General features: G+C 38.2%; 1 pseudogene; it reads right to left on the bottom strand.

Moving 5' to 3' along the window:
• Window positions 1-1,952: 1,952 nt before the first annotated feature.
• On the bottom strand, window positions 1,953-12,324 carry LOC122650641 (annotated as a pseudogene).
• Between the last annotated feature and the right edge of the window lie 7,517 nt (window positions 12,325-19,841).

The following is a 19,841-nucleotide window of genomic DNA, read 5'->3' as shown; positions in this document are numbered from 1 at the left end:
TGCAAATGCACCTGTGATCATATGTGGATGGAGAGAAGAGATGTTAGACGGCGAGGGTAGCTTGTGGAGAAATTAATTTGTAAATATGGTAAGAGGCTTCCACATGAAATAACAACACAAACGTGGTCATTCAAAAATGGACATGATTTCATAACTCTTGAATAGACTTCCTATAATAAATCATATTTTCTTCTCCCACAAGAGCGTTACAATTTAACCCTGGCGATATGGGTCTATTAATCAAATATATTAATAAAAAAAATATAAAAAAAAGATCAAATAGTAAAAAAAATATAAAGGGCAAGAGATCGTTGCTTGATTGTGTAGCACTAGCGCCACTGAGAGCACACATAAGGGCATCAACATGGTCGAGATTTTTTATTTCAGGAGGGGTTGAGCGGTAATTCCATGTGCACTCTTGTGTCTGGGGCAAGAGCCATGACCAAGCAACATTTTTTTTCCAAAATTTAAATACGATACAAACTACAAAGTCAATACAATTTAATTTGGGTATAGAAAAATGCCCCTCCCTTTTTTTAATTGATTTATAGGAAAATTTATCTAAGCATGTCTAGAAAGGAATCTCCAAGCAAATACTTCATTTATGTTACACGGAAGAGTGATATTTAGATTCTTATAATTGGATATCTAGATGAAAAGACAACGGCTAGCGCAGTTTGTTGGGACCTTGTGCCTTAAACAAAGCCTTCCTCTTCTGTAACGGATGAAAATATCCGTCCCTATGTAGTCCTTTTATGATTACGCTAGGTGCTACCTCATTTGGTTCTCGTTTCTTCTTCAGCCTTGTTGGGTGACCTGTCAAAGGCATAACCTTTGAAGCATATTGATTCGTTGTATTCTTTCGGTCTTCTATGCTTCTTATTGCTTCCCTATCTCCCTCTTTAATTCCATATTCTTGCTCAATAGACCATACACTTGTATGTGATTGCTGATGTGATTTCCCCTACAGTGGTTTCTGACCTGTACTGGCAGTTTCTCTTCAAAGGATACTATTCTTGGTTGGGTGATCCAACAATCGCTTGTGACTTCGATATGTATTCTCATAATTTAGAGGTAGTGTTACAAGACATGTGTTTAGTGGTGTCATTGAGGGGCTTCATTGATTCCTCTTGTGTATTTTGGTGTAGTTAGTTTTATTTTCCAAGGAAATATATGATATAATTATACGGCAATGAATTCTTTGTGGGGAAGAGACTGCACGTGCACGGGGGCCAATGGAAGCACAGGCAACGACATTAACAAGGCAATCATACCATCTTTCATGGGGGCGAAGAACGGTCATTTCACCCCCTCTGTGTCTAGGCATAGGGAGCACACTCCCCCACATAAAACTTTCTCCCATAATTATTTTACAAGGATAATTTTTTTTTAAAAATTGATGGCCTTTTTATTAGTTCACCCTTTGCTACAGAGATAATCTAATGTTATCAATAGCAATCTCTCTCTCTAATAAAGGAAAATAACCTCCTTCGCAATGGAAATAATTGTTGCTCTTTTACGACAAAAAAAACGTACTTAACCTTAATATAATTAGGACCCTATTTCCATAGTAAAAGCTTATCATCCATACAACCTTAGTAATTTTAAGTTGGGCCAAAGATTGTTGTCTAGTTGTGTAGTGTTTGCACCAGCACAGGGGCCAATGAGAGCACATGCAAGGGCATCAATATAAATGCAATTTTTTATTTAATGGGAGGCAGGGCAGCACTTATGCGTGCACCTATGTCTAGACGCAGGGGCCACACGACCAGGTAGTGTTCTTTTCCCTTTTTTGTTATTCTTGATTTCAAGAATGTCAAAGGTCGAGTTTGAGCAATGCATCAACAACTTTGCTTGGATCGTATATATAATATCAAAACTTCAATCCAAATACGAAAAAAAGAAACACATACATGGAAATCAACAAACTCAACTAATCTATCTTGAAGAATTCAAATAAAGCCAGTACATGTAGTATAAACTATGGGACCTTCAACATACCTCCCTCTTCATAATCCCTATTTCCTTCCAAAGCCTTTCAAGAATGGTGGTTTCAGCAATCATGGAGATAACCACGTAGGGATCCATGTTCGATGCAAACCTTCTGTCCTCAAAGTAGCCTGCAACGACAAACAATACAAAAACTCATATCAACTCTTTTATAATATTCCTTTTGATTAGTAATTATTAGTTCAAGAAAATAGGAGAAAATTCAAGTTTCATCACTCTTATAAATATTTTGTGTTCTTATCACTTGGGTAAATCAATTTGGGACTAAGTCAGATATTCCACTTCTTACCCAGATTTAAATGGGTTTGGTTTCTGTACATATCATAAGTGAAGAATATAGCATGTATAAGTCATGCACAAGAGATCATAAAACACAGCTATATCATAAAAAGACCAAAATTATGAGCTAAGAAATCCTTCTTATGAAGGAATCTTTCAAATCTAAACAGTTTCTCCACATTATCATCATTTATACTTAAAAGGACCAAATGACAAATAATCTTTTTTAGAAATAAATCAAGAATGTATTATATAATTTCAACTACTATATGGAGCATCACTTGTGTTCTTTTTAAAATGTTTTCTTGACAATACAAGGACATCACATGAAGAATCTACCTAGTCAATTTGGTCCATGGTATTTTCTGTGGATTTAGTAAAAAACCTCAACCAAACAAACACCACTTAATGGCTAGTAGTGCACAGTGAACACTGAAGAAGGCAATGTGTTAGAATTAATAAAATTATGGAGGCTTAGATTTATTGGTAAATGCTTTTAAAATTCATAATGGATGAATGATATCATGGATTAAGGGGTTCCATTTCTTTTCCCTTGATCTCATGAGAAGGGAAATATGTGGGAAAATAACAAAAAATAATGATATAACTTAGCTTCGGCCTTTTTCTTTAGAAGAACAAGTTCTACAAATTTAGTTTCTATATCAATTGAAATAATATATATTAATGTTTGTATTCAAAGTGTACATTAAAATAAAGATATCAGCATATAAATTTGAATGATCCAGAGTTGATTATAGATTCATAGGTAATGCGTATCTAATGTCAAATGCCTCAAGAGTATGCATTTTAGAGACGTTATTTTAAGTGAAAGCATTTTATGCATCCAAATAAGCAATAAAAAACCATATTTAATATCCTTTTTAGTTCATTATGGTCAATAGAAGTGATCTTCTCAATGAGATTCACACAAACAAATGCAAAAATGGACAAGTCTGGATGACCCTACAAGTAACTTAAATGACTTATTGTGGTTAATTTGCCTTGTTGCTGCAGGATTTTTCTTCAGAGTCCATATTGCTCAAACATAGAGATTTTATCAGAGAAAGCCAAGTTCTAACTTACCCAAGAGAATATATTGATGTCAGTAGTCTCATGGCGACCTGTCAATCTTCTCTTATTACCCTCTCCATAGGCCGAGATATGCTCCTTGTGACACAGACCCAGCTTCTCAATAGCCTTCTTTATCACTTCAATCCCACCATCCTTTCTCATTGACTTTATGCTGATCAAAGTGAAATTCACAAACGGAAAGGGGCAAGGACATTAATAACTTCGCAACAAAGGCTTACAATCCTTCAGCTGATTCAACGCTTGGGCGGACAACAGGAATAGCAGTGGCCCATTAGGACGAGGAGATGAAGCATAAAGCAGCAGAACCGAACCTGATAACTAAAGCAGGAGAAGAAAATACTGATAAAAAGAAAAAGAATGTTGAAATTCAGGACACAGGCCAGCAAAAGAATGAGGGATTTTTTGTGGAACCTGAAGAGGAAGACAAAAAGGAAAAGAAGAAAAAACATAGAAAACTTGAAGCTGATTTGGAGAGCGAGGATCAGCACGTTGAACCTGAAGCTGGAGAATCGAAGAAGAAGAGGAGAAAGAATACAGAAACAGAGGAAGAAGAAACTGAAGGGAGCAAGAAGAAAAAGAAGATTGACGAGTGAATGTTGGAATTAGATCTAGAGTTGGAGGGTGGCTTGCATGGCAGGCGAGCCAACAATTTTTATGTTATATCATGTAAAATGTGGTTTGTCTTTTTTCATTGCAGGTGTTAATCTTTAGGTAACTTATTTAAAAAAACAAGTGAAATTCACAAACAAAATCAAGAAAATTCACTCATAATTCAAAATTAATCTACACTTTAGAAACAAAACATTTATAGCTACCACATTCCTATACACAAAATGGAAAAAATCATTTACCAGGAGTTAGTATGTGCACCAGCACCATTCCAGTTCCCTAAATATCATATTGACAATAAGATCAGAATCAATAATAAAAGAATGGAAGCAATGCCCAAATGAAAGGTGGGTTATGGTTGGATAAAGATATGACACACAAACAGAGAGAGAAACAGATAGAAAGAGTCTCAAATAATTCAAATCAAATGACTTCTTAAGACTCTGTCAAGGTCTCAAACACAAAAACTGCCGACAAATATCAGTTCTTGAATAGGTTAAAAACTTTTAATTTTCTTAAAGTAGGAAAAGAATCTCTAGGGTGGTTGAAGAACACAAAGGCAGGGATTATCTAAGGTGTTAACATTTTAAAGAAGATAAAAGCCAAACCTTGATTGGTTTTGGGTCAGATGAAAGAAAAACTCCTGCAATTTTTGTGATCCTCTGTTTTACAAAGCAAGTAGGAAACTTAAAAAAAAAATTATAAAAAAACACAATCATTGATAAAAAGAAAACATTAATGCACTTATTTAACAATGCCTCGAGAAAGTGGCAAGCCATCCATAGTGGATCACCAGAAGAAATCCCAAGAACTGGTCCAACTTGGAATTCCTACTGTTCAGGCCAACATATACCACAGTATGCATAAATTTACACGACAAATTGAAGTTCTGAAATACAAAGCAAGTATAAGCTCCACGCATTTTATAAAGAAAAGATTAACCTGTCCAGGCATGAATTCACCATTGATTCCACTGATGCTAATTCCAGCATAGAGGCATGCTTTGTAGTGGCCATTCATAATGTCTCTTCCAAATGCTAATTCCAGCATAGAGGCATGCTTTGTAGCGGGGCATTCATAATGTCTCTCCCAGATGCTTTGTCAGCTCTGGTACCACAGTAGAAAGGTCCCTACACAATCAACAGAAGCTTATGATGGGCATTACAGTTTAATAATACCCACATGAACTGAAAACCCTTAATCCCAACTGCAAGAGGAACAGGAACACCATGTAGTTAACCTCTGCCTAACTCTAATTATATTGAACTTTATAAACTCAGAAGTTAAATTACCCTACTCATTGATTCACCCAGAAAGTTTAATGAACTAAAACTTGAGTAGCTAAACAACTTGAACTATTGTCAAAGAATAGAGTAGTAGTTCACATATTGACACCTAAGGTCCAGGGAAGCCACCAACTGGCCATCCAAGGGACCACTGAACATCGTAGGAGAGTGTACTCTTGCTCAATGCCATACCTATAAAAACCAAATAAGGCAACTGTTAGGTGCAATAGAATTTTAAACCTGGTATCAAAGTTCCATCTAATAACCATTCAGTTTTCACAAAAAATTTTCAAACCATTAGAACAGGTAGGTTCAACTGGTTCTCTATTTTGACTCTTTTTTCTGCTAATTTAAGTGTTTTGGGACCTGGTCTTGACTGGAAAAAATGGGGTTGAAGTCTGCAAGACTTGGAGTTGACACTTAGTCTACATTTGTTGCAAGAGGAAATAAAGGGAAGGGAAGTGAAATCAAATCAATACTAAAATGGAAATTTTGAATAATATTTTTTGTTATTTATTTCATAAAAAATATATCAATACTAAAGTGGAAATGTAATTGGAGCCAAAACCCAAGAGTCAATACCTAAACTACACAATCCAAATAAAAAAGATCAGTTCTCTCATTATAGCCATTTCTCGAATCTGAAATAAATCGATGAGATTGCCAAGGACAAATAACTACTTGAATATGTAGAATCAATATGAAATCAAAACGAAAGAGAACTAAAGGAAAGCAAATGTAACTCCATCAACAAATTAAGATTTTATTCTTAGTCATGAATGAAAGAGGTTTTTATTAAAGAGCATCCCAGTGCACGAGGCTCCCAATACTGCAGGAATTGGGAAGGGCAAATGTACGCAGCATTACACCCACTTTTAATACATCATGAACAAATAAAGAGAGTGGGATTTTACAAGGAACTATCCCAAAAAAAATGCAATATCCATATGTGAGAGACAAACTAAAGCATTAATCCAGTGTAGTAAGAAACAAAGCCAATGGAATTTGAATGAGAGATCTACTATGAAGCAGAGGAAATTAAATTGATAACAGGAAAAATAACATTATAAATAAGGGCCAAATAAATCACAACCGGTTCAAGTATCAGGATGACAGAGGATAAGAAAAACAACTCACAGATCTAAAAACAAGCATTCATTCTGAGTCCTATTTTTCTACTTAGCCCTCTTTTCTGCTTTGCTTCTTTTTTATTTTTTCTTCTGGTTAGCCCTCTTTTCTGCTTTGTAAGCTTCACTATGCTTTTATTTGTATCACCATTCTTATCTTGCATTGCAGTTTCTTCGTCCTTAGGTGCACCATTAGATTTTTTAGATTCCTTTGATGTTGCATTTATTACAACTTCTGAGTCAGTATACTATGCTTGAGAAATTATAAAGCACAAACAAACAGGCAAGCATGTGAGATTTTGACAAATAAATGACAACCTGTTTTGTAATAGAGTTTCCCATCTAATGTCAACAGGAAGGGCATCCACCGGATCAACTTCTAGCCCGTCTTTCTGAAGCTCTTTCTGCAAAGACTACTTTCTCAAGAAGCAATGGATTATAATCCTAGAGATAAAATGCATTCTTTGTTTTTCTCTAGTCTACAACAACCCATCACAATTCTGTTGGGATTAAGTTTATTGAAGCAGCATACCATCAATGGCAATGTACCCAAGAAGGCCTTCAAGCTAGGTCAGTACAACAATTAACAACAACACCACCTTCAAGATTTATTTTTTAATAAAATAAAAAACCCAAAAAAGTGGTGCGACCAAGGGGATGAGTTGAGAGAGAGAATCCAAAGAAGTGGTGCGATGAAGGGGAGTGAGTTGGGGGAGAGTGACATGAGAGATTACATGAAATATATAACCAAAATGAAAATGGTGGCAAATAAATTAACATAAACAAGTTCACCAAATTTATAGAAGGCTTCACGAAGTTTCCCTGATATAGTTCGCTTGTTGAGCCCTACAAGTGCAAAAACCCAACATCATTAGCATATCAGGATGGCACAACCCTTGATATCACTCAGGTTCCTTGAACAAAAAATTTAAAAATATTAGGAAAAATTTAAGTATTTATTCACTTTACATGAGAAAAAGGAAGTACCTCAAAAAAAAAAAAAATTTGATGTACTATAAAAATTCAAGGTAAAATACACAAGAGCTCGACCTTTATACATCAATATATGTTGCCATGATCAAGAAATCAATTAGAAACTTATTTGATTCAGGCAGCAAAGAAGTCGTTCATCCATTCATAATCTGATTCTACAAGTAGAACCTTGTTATTGGCAAAGGGTGTCAAAATAGATGGCATGTAGTTTGTTTGATAGTAATCTGACGAATGTTTCGAGGTTTTCTTTCCTCTCAAAAATTTGTCTACTCATAAGAGGATGAAGAATCATTTGCTAAAACACTACTTAGTCAAACATTACCTTCTCCAGAGTCCAGACCAATTTACTTGGCTAATTCCAAACAAATATGTGCTATACAATACAGTGCTAAGACATACCAGTAGCAATAGCTTCAAAATACAAAATTCATCAATACTCATGAAACACTCTGATTATAGAAACAATAGAAATACTAAGATTGAAAAGCCTTGCATCCAAATTAAATGGTTGATTTGCTGAAAGGTTGATTGTTAGATCATGTAAATCACCAGTCCAATTCATTACTGGATTTCCATCCAAATAACACTACGGAGACCAAATCCTCAATTCTGTTGTCATTACCATTGGAATAGAATTTACATTCTTACCTTTTATTAATTGTTAGTGTTTCTATTATTTACCTTCTTAACTATACAGTTCATGGAATGGCTCAGGTTAATAATTGATCAGAATTTAACACTTTTCATGAATAATCCAGTAAGAAGAACAACTACAGAATGATCCCAAAATTTGCGCAGATGGAGGTACCACAGACAAGAGAATCCAAAAATTAAAAAGGAAGTACCAGTGACAAAAAGGCTTGTTAAAGGAACTGGAGCTAAGTTAGCAGAAGCACCACTAAAGGCACTGCCAGTAGGAGGAAAGTGCCAGAGACTGCTATGCAAACACAGAAGCAGAGAAAAATCGCTTCAGTATTCCGGCTCTGACTGCCATTCCGATTCTGTTCACGTTCTCCAGCAAGACAAAAGATATATTGGCAAAATTTTAGGAGTTTTTCTTGATAAGGAAACTAAATAAGATTAGGAAAGAAATTGGGGATATTTTTAGGTAATAGCAATTGGAGATTTGGGGGTAGAGAATTTAGAAATAGAGATTGGGGCAAGGAAAAATGGAGGGATGAGGAACTAAGAGAGAATGTACATACAAAAAGATTTTGGAGAGAGAGAGAGATGGAATGAATCTAAAAAATTCAACAAGGGACTTAACAAGTTTGACTCCATATGGGAATACATATGTTGCCAGAATGAATCTCAGAAGAGTATGTAACAAGGGACATCATAATAGGATTGAAAGTTTTTAGGGGAATAAAAGCACTGGATGTGCAGCAATTTGGGTGGATCCACCCAGCTCAACCAGAAGAAGGGACATCTTTGGGGAAAAAGAAAAGGAAAAAAGTTAAAACTAAAAAAGAAGGTGAAGAAACACCAACAATGTTCTGCTTTGTCGAGATTCATAACAGAGCACATACAAGCAAGAATTCAAGCATATATAAAAAGTTCTTTTGGGTTTGGGTTAGACTACGACAAATAAGCTGAAACCATTAAAGCACTGTGTATTCTTTACAAGTAAAAGAAAGACATCGATAGGCATACAATTCAGTGATTAAGCATGACATGCCTTACAACTAAACCTCAATACAGATTCAAAATACAATAATATCTCAAGTATATAATATAATAGGATCCTAAATGGTAAAAAGTATATACCATCTCTTCCTGAGTCTAATATCATTTTGTGAGTCATTAAGCCAAGAGCTTTTGGTGCGGAATCTGCTTCTCGATGCTATTTCTCTTTGGGTGCAGCTTCATCTTTTGCATTCTGATTCAAACAAGAAAAGTAAAGCATTATAGTACATTATACATCATCGAATGCTTGAGTTAGATTAGCAACATATGAAAACTAAGAATAGAGCATGAAATCCTATAGGTCAGAATGTGTTACCTCGACTTCAGTTCTAAGAGCTGCAATTTGTTTACCTCTCCCATCCATAGTTTGATTTGCAACTTTAAGAGCAGATAGGGAAAAGGGGTAAAAATAGTGAAATTGATGCATGAGGGGAGGGGAATGGGTAAGGTTGGAGAGATGGTGGAGCCTCACTGCCCATCTTTCTATTTCAGTGACAAAATAAGTGGCTGCACCAAGTGTTTCATTCTCCCTCTCGAATACAATCCCCATAGAAGACTTAATTTCTAGACTTCCACAATTGATAGAGGATTTATAATATATACAGAAGCAAATAATTTCACCCATCAATTTTATTTCCTATAAACACTTGATAGAGAAAAAATGCAATCAATACACCCTAACTCAGAGAGAGATAATAGAAAGGAAAAGTTAAGGGGAGAGAGAGAGAGAGAGAGACGAGATATGAGAATGATTGCAGGGAGAGAGAAGAGAGAAATACCCGCATTTACTCCGGCTTATCATAAAACGTGGCTATTGCAGCTGTATGAGATAGGGTTTAGGAAGATGATAGGTAACAGAAGTTATAGAGAGACGATAGATATATTATATATGTAGTAGACAAATGAATGAATGTATTGTACCTCTTCTTTTCCTACGAAAAATGACATTGAGTTAGGAAAGGGTCAGAATGTGAAGCGTGCATATTCAGTAATGAAACTGGAAGAGAAAGGGATTGAACATTGCTACTAATCCTAGTTGCCAAGGCAGGGTATCATTCGCCTTGCTGCAGATAATCTGCAAGCCGGAGACGAAGGCGGTATACAGATAGCAATGCATGAGAGCTTCATATCACAGAAAAAAAGGATGAAGCGAGAAAGAGATGATGCTTCCAAATCCTTCCTCTGTGCCGGCACACCGCAAGAACCCTAGATTTCCAAGAAGGCGGTTCGTCCTCTGTAGATTTTAAAGGGCAAGGGTGAGGTTTTGTGAAGAATAAAGAACGAAGCAAAGAGGGGTAGAAGGTTGAGGGGGTGAGAAGGCATTGGTCGATGGAGAGAATGTACTCGTAGAATCTGAGAGGAGAGGGAAAAGATAGAGAGAGCGATACGAGGAGGAGAAGAAATAGAGTGGAGAAAGCTTGAGGGGGTGAGCGGGTCGAGGGTGTGAGAAGTGGGGAAAATAATATTTAAATATAAAAATGAAAATAAATAAAAGGGTACCAATTGTCACGCCCCCATCCTAATAAAGGGTATTTTACAAGAAAAATGGGTGACTACGACGACAGGTGTCATCACAATACTATCAGGATCACAGATACAGTGTCTCGAGCCATAGTCTATTCAATTATCAAGGCATGATAATGTCAGGGAACGTAAATCAATGGAATAAATCATTCCAATTACAAATATTGAGATTAGCGGAAGCGAAAATCAATTTAAAATCGTATAAATACAAAGTATCGATTCTCTAATGATAACATATCTTACAATTACAATATCCCGTATCCAACCAGTAAATTTCATACATTTACACATGAAGTTCATACATGAATGAAGATGAATACAGAAGTAAAGGTTTAAATCACGCCACAAGGACACCATTCTTGGGTGTACATCGACATCCAAGTCCAAGCCACCGGCTCCACTCGATTCGCATTCATAAGAGCTCATCAAGAGATTACCTACATATCAACTAAAACGGGGTTAGCTCCACAAGCTAGTGAGAGAGCAAAGGGGAATGCATATACACACAAACAAGCAATTACGAACAACTCATGATGCATGCAAATGTTAGATTCATTTTTCCACCAAGCACACAAATTCTAAGTCAAGTGTATACTACTATGATAACTCGAGAGACACTGTAGGTCACTTAACTTATCGCCACAATGAAACCTCAGTTATTACAAGGGAGTCTACACAGGTAGAAGCCATCAAACCACCCAGTGGTAGACCCCCATACCCATCACTACCCCTGACCTGGTCTCTCTCCCCCACAGGCAACTGGTACTCAGACTATCCAACACATAAACCCCTGTTGGTAAGAGTAGTAGCATAAGGGAGCAAGAATCCTAACCACAGATATACTACATGCAAGTCCTATCATCCCCAAAGGTATTCCGGGTGCATCAACGTCCCATTCCATCTAGTACCCGGGTACCAGCACGGCACGGCACATACAGGTCAGGATGACAATCACAAGTTCTATAATTAATTTCGGGGTTTCAATATCGGTACACCCGGCACCTAACCCGATACATTAGTGAACTATTAACATATCACATTCATTTCATGTTGACAATCAAAATAAATAATGCAATGCGCAAAATGCTTATAATTCATATAATAGCATGATAATGATTGTGTAATATATATATATATATATATATATATATATATATATATATATATATATATATCCAAACCCAAACAAATCACCCAAAACCTACTCACCGAACTCGGGTGTCACCCGGTGTGGTTGACATGAATCTCATCGGTGGACCTTCTATCCATCAAGTTGGGTAGCCTAAGAATGTGAGACCAAACGATAAAAGATGTATAAAGGGGTCCTATGTTATGCCCCCAAAGTTAAAGTTGAGTTTCAACAAGGACAGCACGGACGGACTCGAGCACGGAAGCAACAGGGTTAGTCCGTCCCTGACTCCGTTTAGGCCAACAGGTCAAAATATGAGGGACGGATCCATGGACGGAACATCCACCTAAATCTGTTCCTGCATCCGTTCGAACCCTAAGACATACCCGAGAGCGAATTGAACTACGGATGGAACCTCTTCATAAATCCGTCCCTGCATCTGTTTGGTCCCTGAGACATTTTCGAGAGGGAGCGGAACTACGGACAGAGGCAACAGAGTAAATCCGTTCCTGCATCTGTTCGAACCAGCTACCAGAATATACTGGACGGTCTTACGGACGGAACCACGACGGTGACTCCATTCGTGCATCCGTCGGAGTTCTTTTCGAGATTTCTTAAGGTTTTCTCCTCCATCTTGGAACCTGGAGTTCACATGGCACTCAGGGTCATGGAGGGGAGTCTTAGGCCTTCCTACGGTCACTAGAACCTAAGTTTACCTCATGGATCCATGATCACAGAAGGATCTAACTCCTATTTTGGTCCAACATAGGGTTTGGGATTTGAAAACCAGGGAATAAGCAATAAAGGTCGTAAGGTGGCTGATAAAGCCTTCAATAGAGCTTGGTTTTCACTATTAGAGTCCCATTTAAGGGCTAAGCCTCACCTTGAGTCCCAAATGGAACCCTAGGTTAGCTCTAGCTCAATAAACCTATTCAAACTCACAAACAAAGTGGAGAAGAGGGAGGTACTAAGAGATTGAACATACCTTGGTGAGTAGAGCTCCAATCCTAGCTCTAGCTAGTCTTGAAGATCCACCTCCTCCTCTCTCTTTCTTCCCTTTTTCGTCTTTTCTTCAATTCTTATCTGGACAGCGAGAGGAGGGAAGATAGGGCAGCAAAACCCCTTTGCCTTACCTTCCATCTTCTTCCTTTCCCTTCCCATTCCTCTTCCTTACTTCTTCTTCTTCCTTTCCTCTTCTCCTCCACGGTTTGGCTTGGAAGGGAAGAGATGGGAGAATCTTGGGTTGAGCCCTCTCTTTTAAAGATCAAAAGAGGCCTTAGGGCTTGTTTGCCTAGGTGTCCCTAAGACTAAGGATGGTCCTTTAGGTTTAAGTGGGCCTTAGGGTCTGTTTGGCTAAGGTCACAAATCTTATTAAGTCTCATTGGTTAGGACACATTTGGCTTAGCCTAAGGTCCTATAAAAACATGTTAGTTTTAGGGCTTGTTTGGCTCAAGCTAAATAAAAGAACCCATTATTCATTTAAGTTAAGTCTTGTAGGCCCACTTTCATGGCCCAACTAACCAAAAGAAGGTAAGGGTGGGTGTCCATCTTCTCCCGGGGACCTAATTAACGTGTTCGGAACATGGGGATGTGGGTCCCACATGAAAATACAACAAAAGGGCAAGATACAATATGGATGGATCCACGAACGGAACCAATCTGGTGAGTCCATTTATGACTCCGTTACTGTTGTCAGGGCCCAAACCTCAAGGAAAATTACGGGGCTTTGACCCGTACTTTCAGACTTCGAGGGGATACTTATAATAGAATTTAGGGTTCAAGGTCACAAGTGTTGACCATTGCCATCGTGGCATTACCCATTTAGTGAAAGTCCAATTTGACCCGGGGTATTAGGATGTATTTTAGGTGCGGGTGGTCCCCCAACCTTATAAAAATTTTGTCTTCAAAATTTGAAGTGTCCACGGATTTTAATGGGTGAGGGCTATTAAATAGCAACACCTCCTACTCAACCACTGCATTCATAGGTCCGTCAAAGCGGGGTAGTGCCTACGCAGCACGGCAGGTTAGGACTTACAATTTCTCTTTCTCACAGAGTCGCATTACCATAGGGGTGTGGTTCACAATAACCTGGGGCTCAATTGGGTTAAGAGTCGACGCTTAAAATATACTAGGAAAAATAGGACCTCAAACACTAGGTTAAGCCACAAGGAACAGAAAGTTCCTTTGATCTTCCCTAGCAGGTCAGTATTACACTCTGATCATCCTTGAGTTACAAGGTTTAACTCCATTTAGCCCTTGACACAGGGTTCATATTCTGAATGCTTTCACTTCGAATCTTTTCATTACCTAACATAACTTTAGAATGATTTGGGACATTGATGGAATCTCCTATTGTTCACTCCCAGTACGGAGGGAACGCATTTGGTGACCCATTACTCCATTCATATCTGTTGTTGGAGAAGGTCTTGTTACATCCTTTGGTTTCAGCCTTCACAACCTCATAAATTACCACTCGCTTAACCCATCAGAAAGAAATTCCATATTAGTCCTCTTTCGAGAACTAAACAATCCTTCACTAGTCTTAGTCTGAGTCATCTCTTTTAAGCAGGTCCTGCCAATTAACCTACCCGTGATCTACCCAAGCACTGTCAAATTCATTGACTACTAACCCATAATTAACTTGATTAAGGTCAGGACTCGATCTAGTTTTAACATAGTACGATTGAGACAAGGTCATATTAGCAGTACATGAAAACCATCCTAGTTAAACATTTAAGGTTTAAGGGAGGTACTTATTTGGTTTCAATCTTTCACATATACATAAGTACAAAATAAACCCAATAATTATATTCACATCCTTAAGATTGTACCCGTCAACAAGGTTAAATCATAAAGGAAGGCAAACCTTAAGTACGACATACTAGGTCATTTTAAAATTCTAAATAGGATTTGGAACTCCATCTATGGATTTAATTTAAAAGTTTGGACGGACCAAGCAAAATTCCAATTAGAGTTGTCACTAGCCTGTGAGGTTTCATGAATGGCTTTCTCTTGTACAAGATCTCCATTAGTTGTTTAGACTAAGTTATCTAAAATAACAAGCTTGATATTAGGTCGTTACCCTTCTTGCTTTGTCTGGCCACAAATATGCATTCCATACTCTCATTAAGGTTTCTACACCGTATAGGTTTGCTCCTCCTAACTAATTTAGTGTTCATTCGATCACGAGGCTTAAGGATTTTTATCCTCAAGGGTAAATCATTTTCTCTCACATAAGAGGGGAGCCACAACATATACTAATGTCTGCCATTTCTTATAGGCTTGTCCGGCTGGTGCAGGCCCTAACATTCCGACCTCAAAGCATACAATTAAGATTAACAATATCCACGAATAGATCAAACAACATGGGTGTAAGTTTAGGGTATAGGCATATAATCATCACATATAAGTGTGGCCACAAGGTCTCAAAAATTTGAGCTCGAATTCCCAAAAGAAAATGGATGAACTCATGGACAAAATCATTGCTGTGAGTCAGTTCGTGGCTCCATCGCAAAACCGACAGGACGGATTAACGGACGGATTATTTAACGTGAATCCGTTCGTTCGTTCGTTCATTCTCAGAGAGCTTAGTTTGGCAAAAATACCGAGACAAACGGAACTACGGACGGACTCACGATGGTGGATCCGTTCGATATTCCGTGCAGTCCTAGGAACGAAAAATTAAAATTTTGTGCAGGACGGAATCACGATGGTGGATCCGTTCATGCGTCCATTCACTAAATCTTATAAAAACACAGCCACGAGTTTTTCAAACTCATTTTGGCTCCAAAAGGGAAGAATAAAACCGTAGTGCTAGGGATCTCCAAGAGGCTCTCATTCGTGCCTCCCTCGCCCCTCTCTTGGTGGTTTCAAGGCTCAAGGCATCAAGGTTCAACTCCACTGCTCCAAGGTGAGGGTTCTTTCCCTACTTCTCTCTCCTTTCCCTGATTTTCTCTCCCTTCTCCCCTAGGGTTTTCGATTTTGCCCCTTTTTGTTCATTCTACTTCTTTTGTTCAAAGGGAAAAAATCATTAGGGATTTGTATGTATATGAAGGTCTTTGTTGGTTTCTCCAATCCATGTGAATACCGAAACCATGCCAAAATTTGATTGAGGCTAGGTTTTTTTTTTTGATTGAATCAAGCCCTAATCGATCAATGGCACTATTTTAGTAAATTTTGTATGCATATTGTGTTTTTAATTGAATTTAAAATTCTTTTCAAGGAATTCTAGAGATTATTTGTCAAGTTTACCATATTTAGTTGAATTATTTCAATTTGTTTCTAGGTAACAGTTGTGATAGAATTTTTTTTTCTTTCATATTCTCATTATTTTGGGAAAAACATCAAAGGCATGACTAATTCCATTCCATGCTCTAAAATTTCATGGAGAGTAATTTCATTGACATATCCTCAAGCATGTTTCCTTGTTTGTTTGGTTGTTAGTATAGGATTTGAAATTCATTCCCTTCCCTTTTACTCTATCACATTCAATCTTTGCCTCTTGTTGGGTTCTCACTTAATCAAGTTACTTGTTTGATATTTGATTGGGGGTATAGGGTAGCCAAGAGCATAGCTTGTTTCTACAAGTTACATCCCCTCATGTCCGTGCTCTATGGATTTATATATCTTATTCCTTTCTCCAAGTTAATCATACTTCCCAATGGTAATTATGTCTTGTCTAATTATTGTGTAACCTTTCTCATCCAAGAAATTCCCACATGACACATGTATTTGCACCTATAATTGTACACGCCCATCATATCTTATTTATTTAAGTTTGGCTCAATTATTATTGTCTTTTGGTGGTCTCTTGTGTATAGGAAGTATCTATGGCTCCACGTAGGTGAAATGATTTAGCCGTCGTGCCAGCTCCCTCTCTCGCCTTCAATGTTGGGCAATCTACATCAGTGGAGACCGAGGGAATTTACCGAGAGCATCTGCATGATAGAAAGATTTTGGTGGAGAGAGATACTGTGGAGGAGGAATTGATTGCCTTCAAGGTGGGCATTAGATTCGGCAAGCTGAAGTGGAGCAGTATGTTGACCCATCTAGACTTCTACTACCCCACATTAGTCAGGGAGTTTTACTCCAATTTGGTGCTAGTCAAGGACGATGCGGAGGGCGTTAGGTTAACCTCATTCGTGAAGGGGGTAACTATTGCCTTTAATGAGTGGAATTGGGGATTCTTCTGAGCATTTCTGCAAAAGGAGATAGTCTACTATTATCCAGGCAGCGACCCTAATAGATGCCTATCCTCTGCAGACCTTCAGAAGTTGTATAAGACACTTACCAATGACAAGACCGATGAAAATGCTGACCTTTCAAGGTTTGGCCCCTCTCAGCTAGTTCTCACTTTCATCGCCAAGACCAACTTGGCTCCCTCTAAAGGACACAATACTCATCCTCCTTTGATGGCAGCAGCACTGGCATATTCCCTCTATACTGGCCCGCAAACATATCTTCCTTATGTGATCATCTAACACATGGCTCATGCGGTGGCCAATCCTCATCGCAAGAACACCTTGCCATATGATAGACTGCTCACCCAGATTTTTCTCCATTTTGGGGTAGACCTCGACCACGAACCCAAGGGAACAAGCTCAGAAAGGCCTTTTGGGTTTGATGCATTACAGAGGATGGGATTGTAGTGTGACTATCACAGCTTCGGGGAGCCGGTCAGATATGGGGAGGGTGGAGGGCCCCGAGAGATTGATGATATAGAGTTCATGGGATCCAGACCACATTCTGCAAGGGCTTCTAGTGCCAGGGATGGAGGTGCATGTGATGTTCTTTTGGCAATCAGGTGGATGAATCTGAGAATGATGGAGGGGTTCGAAGAAATTAAGGGGCAGTTCTCTTCGCACAGTCAGTGCCTCAAAAGGATTGAAAAGGAATTGAACGACATCAACATTTTACTCTTTTAGGGTGGCAGCGAGAGGACTGACGATCATGATGACATGGAGGACTAGCCCGTCTCTCTTTTCAGAATCAAAAGTCGCCTTTAATTTAAACTTTCTTGACTTGACTTGGATTTGCTGGAACTCTTTTTTACTTTTGACTTGGCTTTACTTTCTTTTTCTTTTTTTTGATGAGTTTGGTTTAAAAGTCTGGTAATGGTGGAAGTGTATATTTTAAGTTGGAAAGGATACAATTACCTCCGAGGGAGGGATCTGAACAATTAGACAGATAGAACTGGCTCAGTATATTTGTATTATATATATTTGTCTATTTCCCTTAAGTTTTGGGCTTTGCTTGGATGATTATTGGTTTTTGTGGATTATTATTGCGATTGTCCATCTATCACTCACTTTGGAGCCTAACAAAATAGCATCACAGTTATCACTCAAACAACATGTACTTCAAGTCCTAGATTCCATATTCTGCCTATTATCTTCTAAGGTTCTCAATTGCACCGCAATAAGTCATCTTCTATGGCTGCACATACTTGTTTATGATCTTGAGACTTTTAATTTAGAATCTAATTGTTGAGAGTAAATCAAATGGTTATGCCAGACTGTGGTCGGTGCAGAACATCATGCTCTGTTACCAAGCTGTCACACCCCCATCCCAATAAAAGGGTATTTTATAAGAAAAGGGGTGACTGGGACAACAGATGTCATCCCAATACTACCAGGATCACAAATACAGTGTCCCCTAGCCACGGTCTATCCAATTATCAAGGCATGATAGTGTCAGGGGACGTAAACCAATGGAATAAATCATTCTAATTACAGAGATTGAGATTACTGGAAGCATAAATCAATTTAAAATCGTATAAATACAAAGTATCGATTATCTAATGAAAACATATCTTACAATTACATTATCCCATATCCATCCGATAAATTCCGTACATTATGAACATGAATGAAGATGAATACAGAAGTAAAGGTTTAAATCACACCATAAGGGCACCATTCTTGGGTGTACATCGACATCCAAGTCTAAGCCACTAACTCCACTTGATTTGCATCCATAGGAGCTCATCAAGAGATTACCTGCATATCAACTAAAAGGGGTTACGCAATGGGATTAGCTCCACAAGCTAGTGAGAGAGCAAAAGGGAATGCACATACACATAAACAAGAAATTATGAATAAGTCATGATGCATGCAAATGTTAGATTCATTTTTTCACCTAGCACATAAATTATAAGTCAAGTGTATGCTACTGTGATAACTCGGGAGACACTGTGGGTCAATTAACTTATCGCCACAATGAAACCTCAGTTATCACGAGGGAGCATACGTCGGTAGAAGCCATCAGACCATCTAGTAGCAGACTCCGATAGCCATCACTACCCCTGACCTGGCCTCTCTCCCCCATAGACAACAGGTGCTTAGACTATCCAACACATAAACCCCTGTTAGTAAGGGTCGTAGCATAAGGGAGCAAGAATCCTAACCATAGATATACCACATGCAAGTCCTATCGTCTAGAGAGGTATTCTGGGTGCATCAACGTCCCATTCCATCTAGTACCCGGGTATCAACACGGCATGGCGCATACAGGTCAAGATGACAATCACAAGTTCTATAATAAATTCTGGGATTCCAATACCGGTACACCCGGCACCATGACCCGATACATTAGTGAACTATTAACATATCACATTCATTCCATGTTCACAATAAAGATAAATAATGCAATACATAAAATGCTTATAATTCATATAATAGTATGATAATGATTGTGTAATATATATATATATATATATATATATATATATATATATATATATATATATATCCAAGCCCAAACAAATCACCTAAAACCCACTCACCGAACTCGAGTATCACCGAGTGTGGTTGACATGAATCTCACTGGTGCACCTTCTATCCATCGAGTTGGGTAGCCTAAGAATGTGAGAGCAAACGTTAAAAGATGTATAGAGGGGTCTTATGTTATGCCCCTAAAGTTAAAGTTAGTTTCAACTAAAACAGCACGGACGGACTCGCGGACGGAAGCCAAAGAGTGAGTCCATTCCTGACTCCGTTCAGGCCAACAGATCAAAATATGAGGGACAGATCCACGGATGAAACTTCCACTTGAATCTGTTCCTGCATCCATTCAAACCCTAAGACATACCCGAGAGAGAACGGAACT

The sequence above is a fragment of the Telopea speciosissima genome, chromosome 2 (genome assembly GCF_018873765.1).
Source record: "Telopea speciosissima isolate NSW1024214 ecotype Mountain lineage chromosome 2, Tspe_v1, whole genome shotgun sequence".
Lineage (NCBI taxonomy): Eukaryota > Viridiplantae > Streptophyta > Magnoliopsida > Proteales > Proteaceae > Telopea > Telopea speciosissima.
The sequence above is the reverse complement of the archived record's forward strand: the minus strand, read 5'-3'. Positions and strand labels throughout refer to the sequence as shown.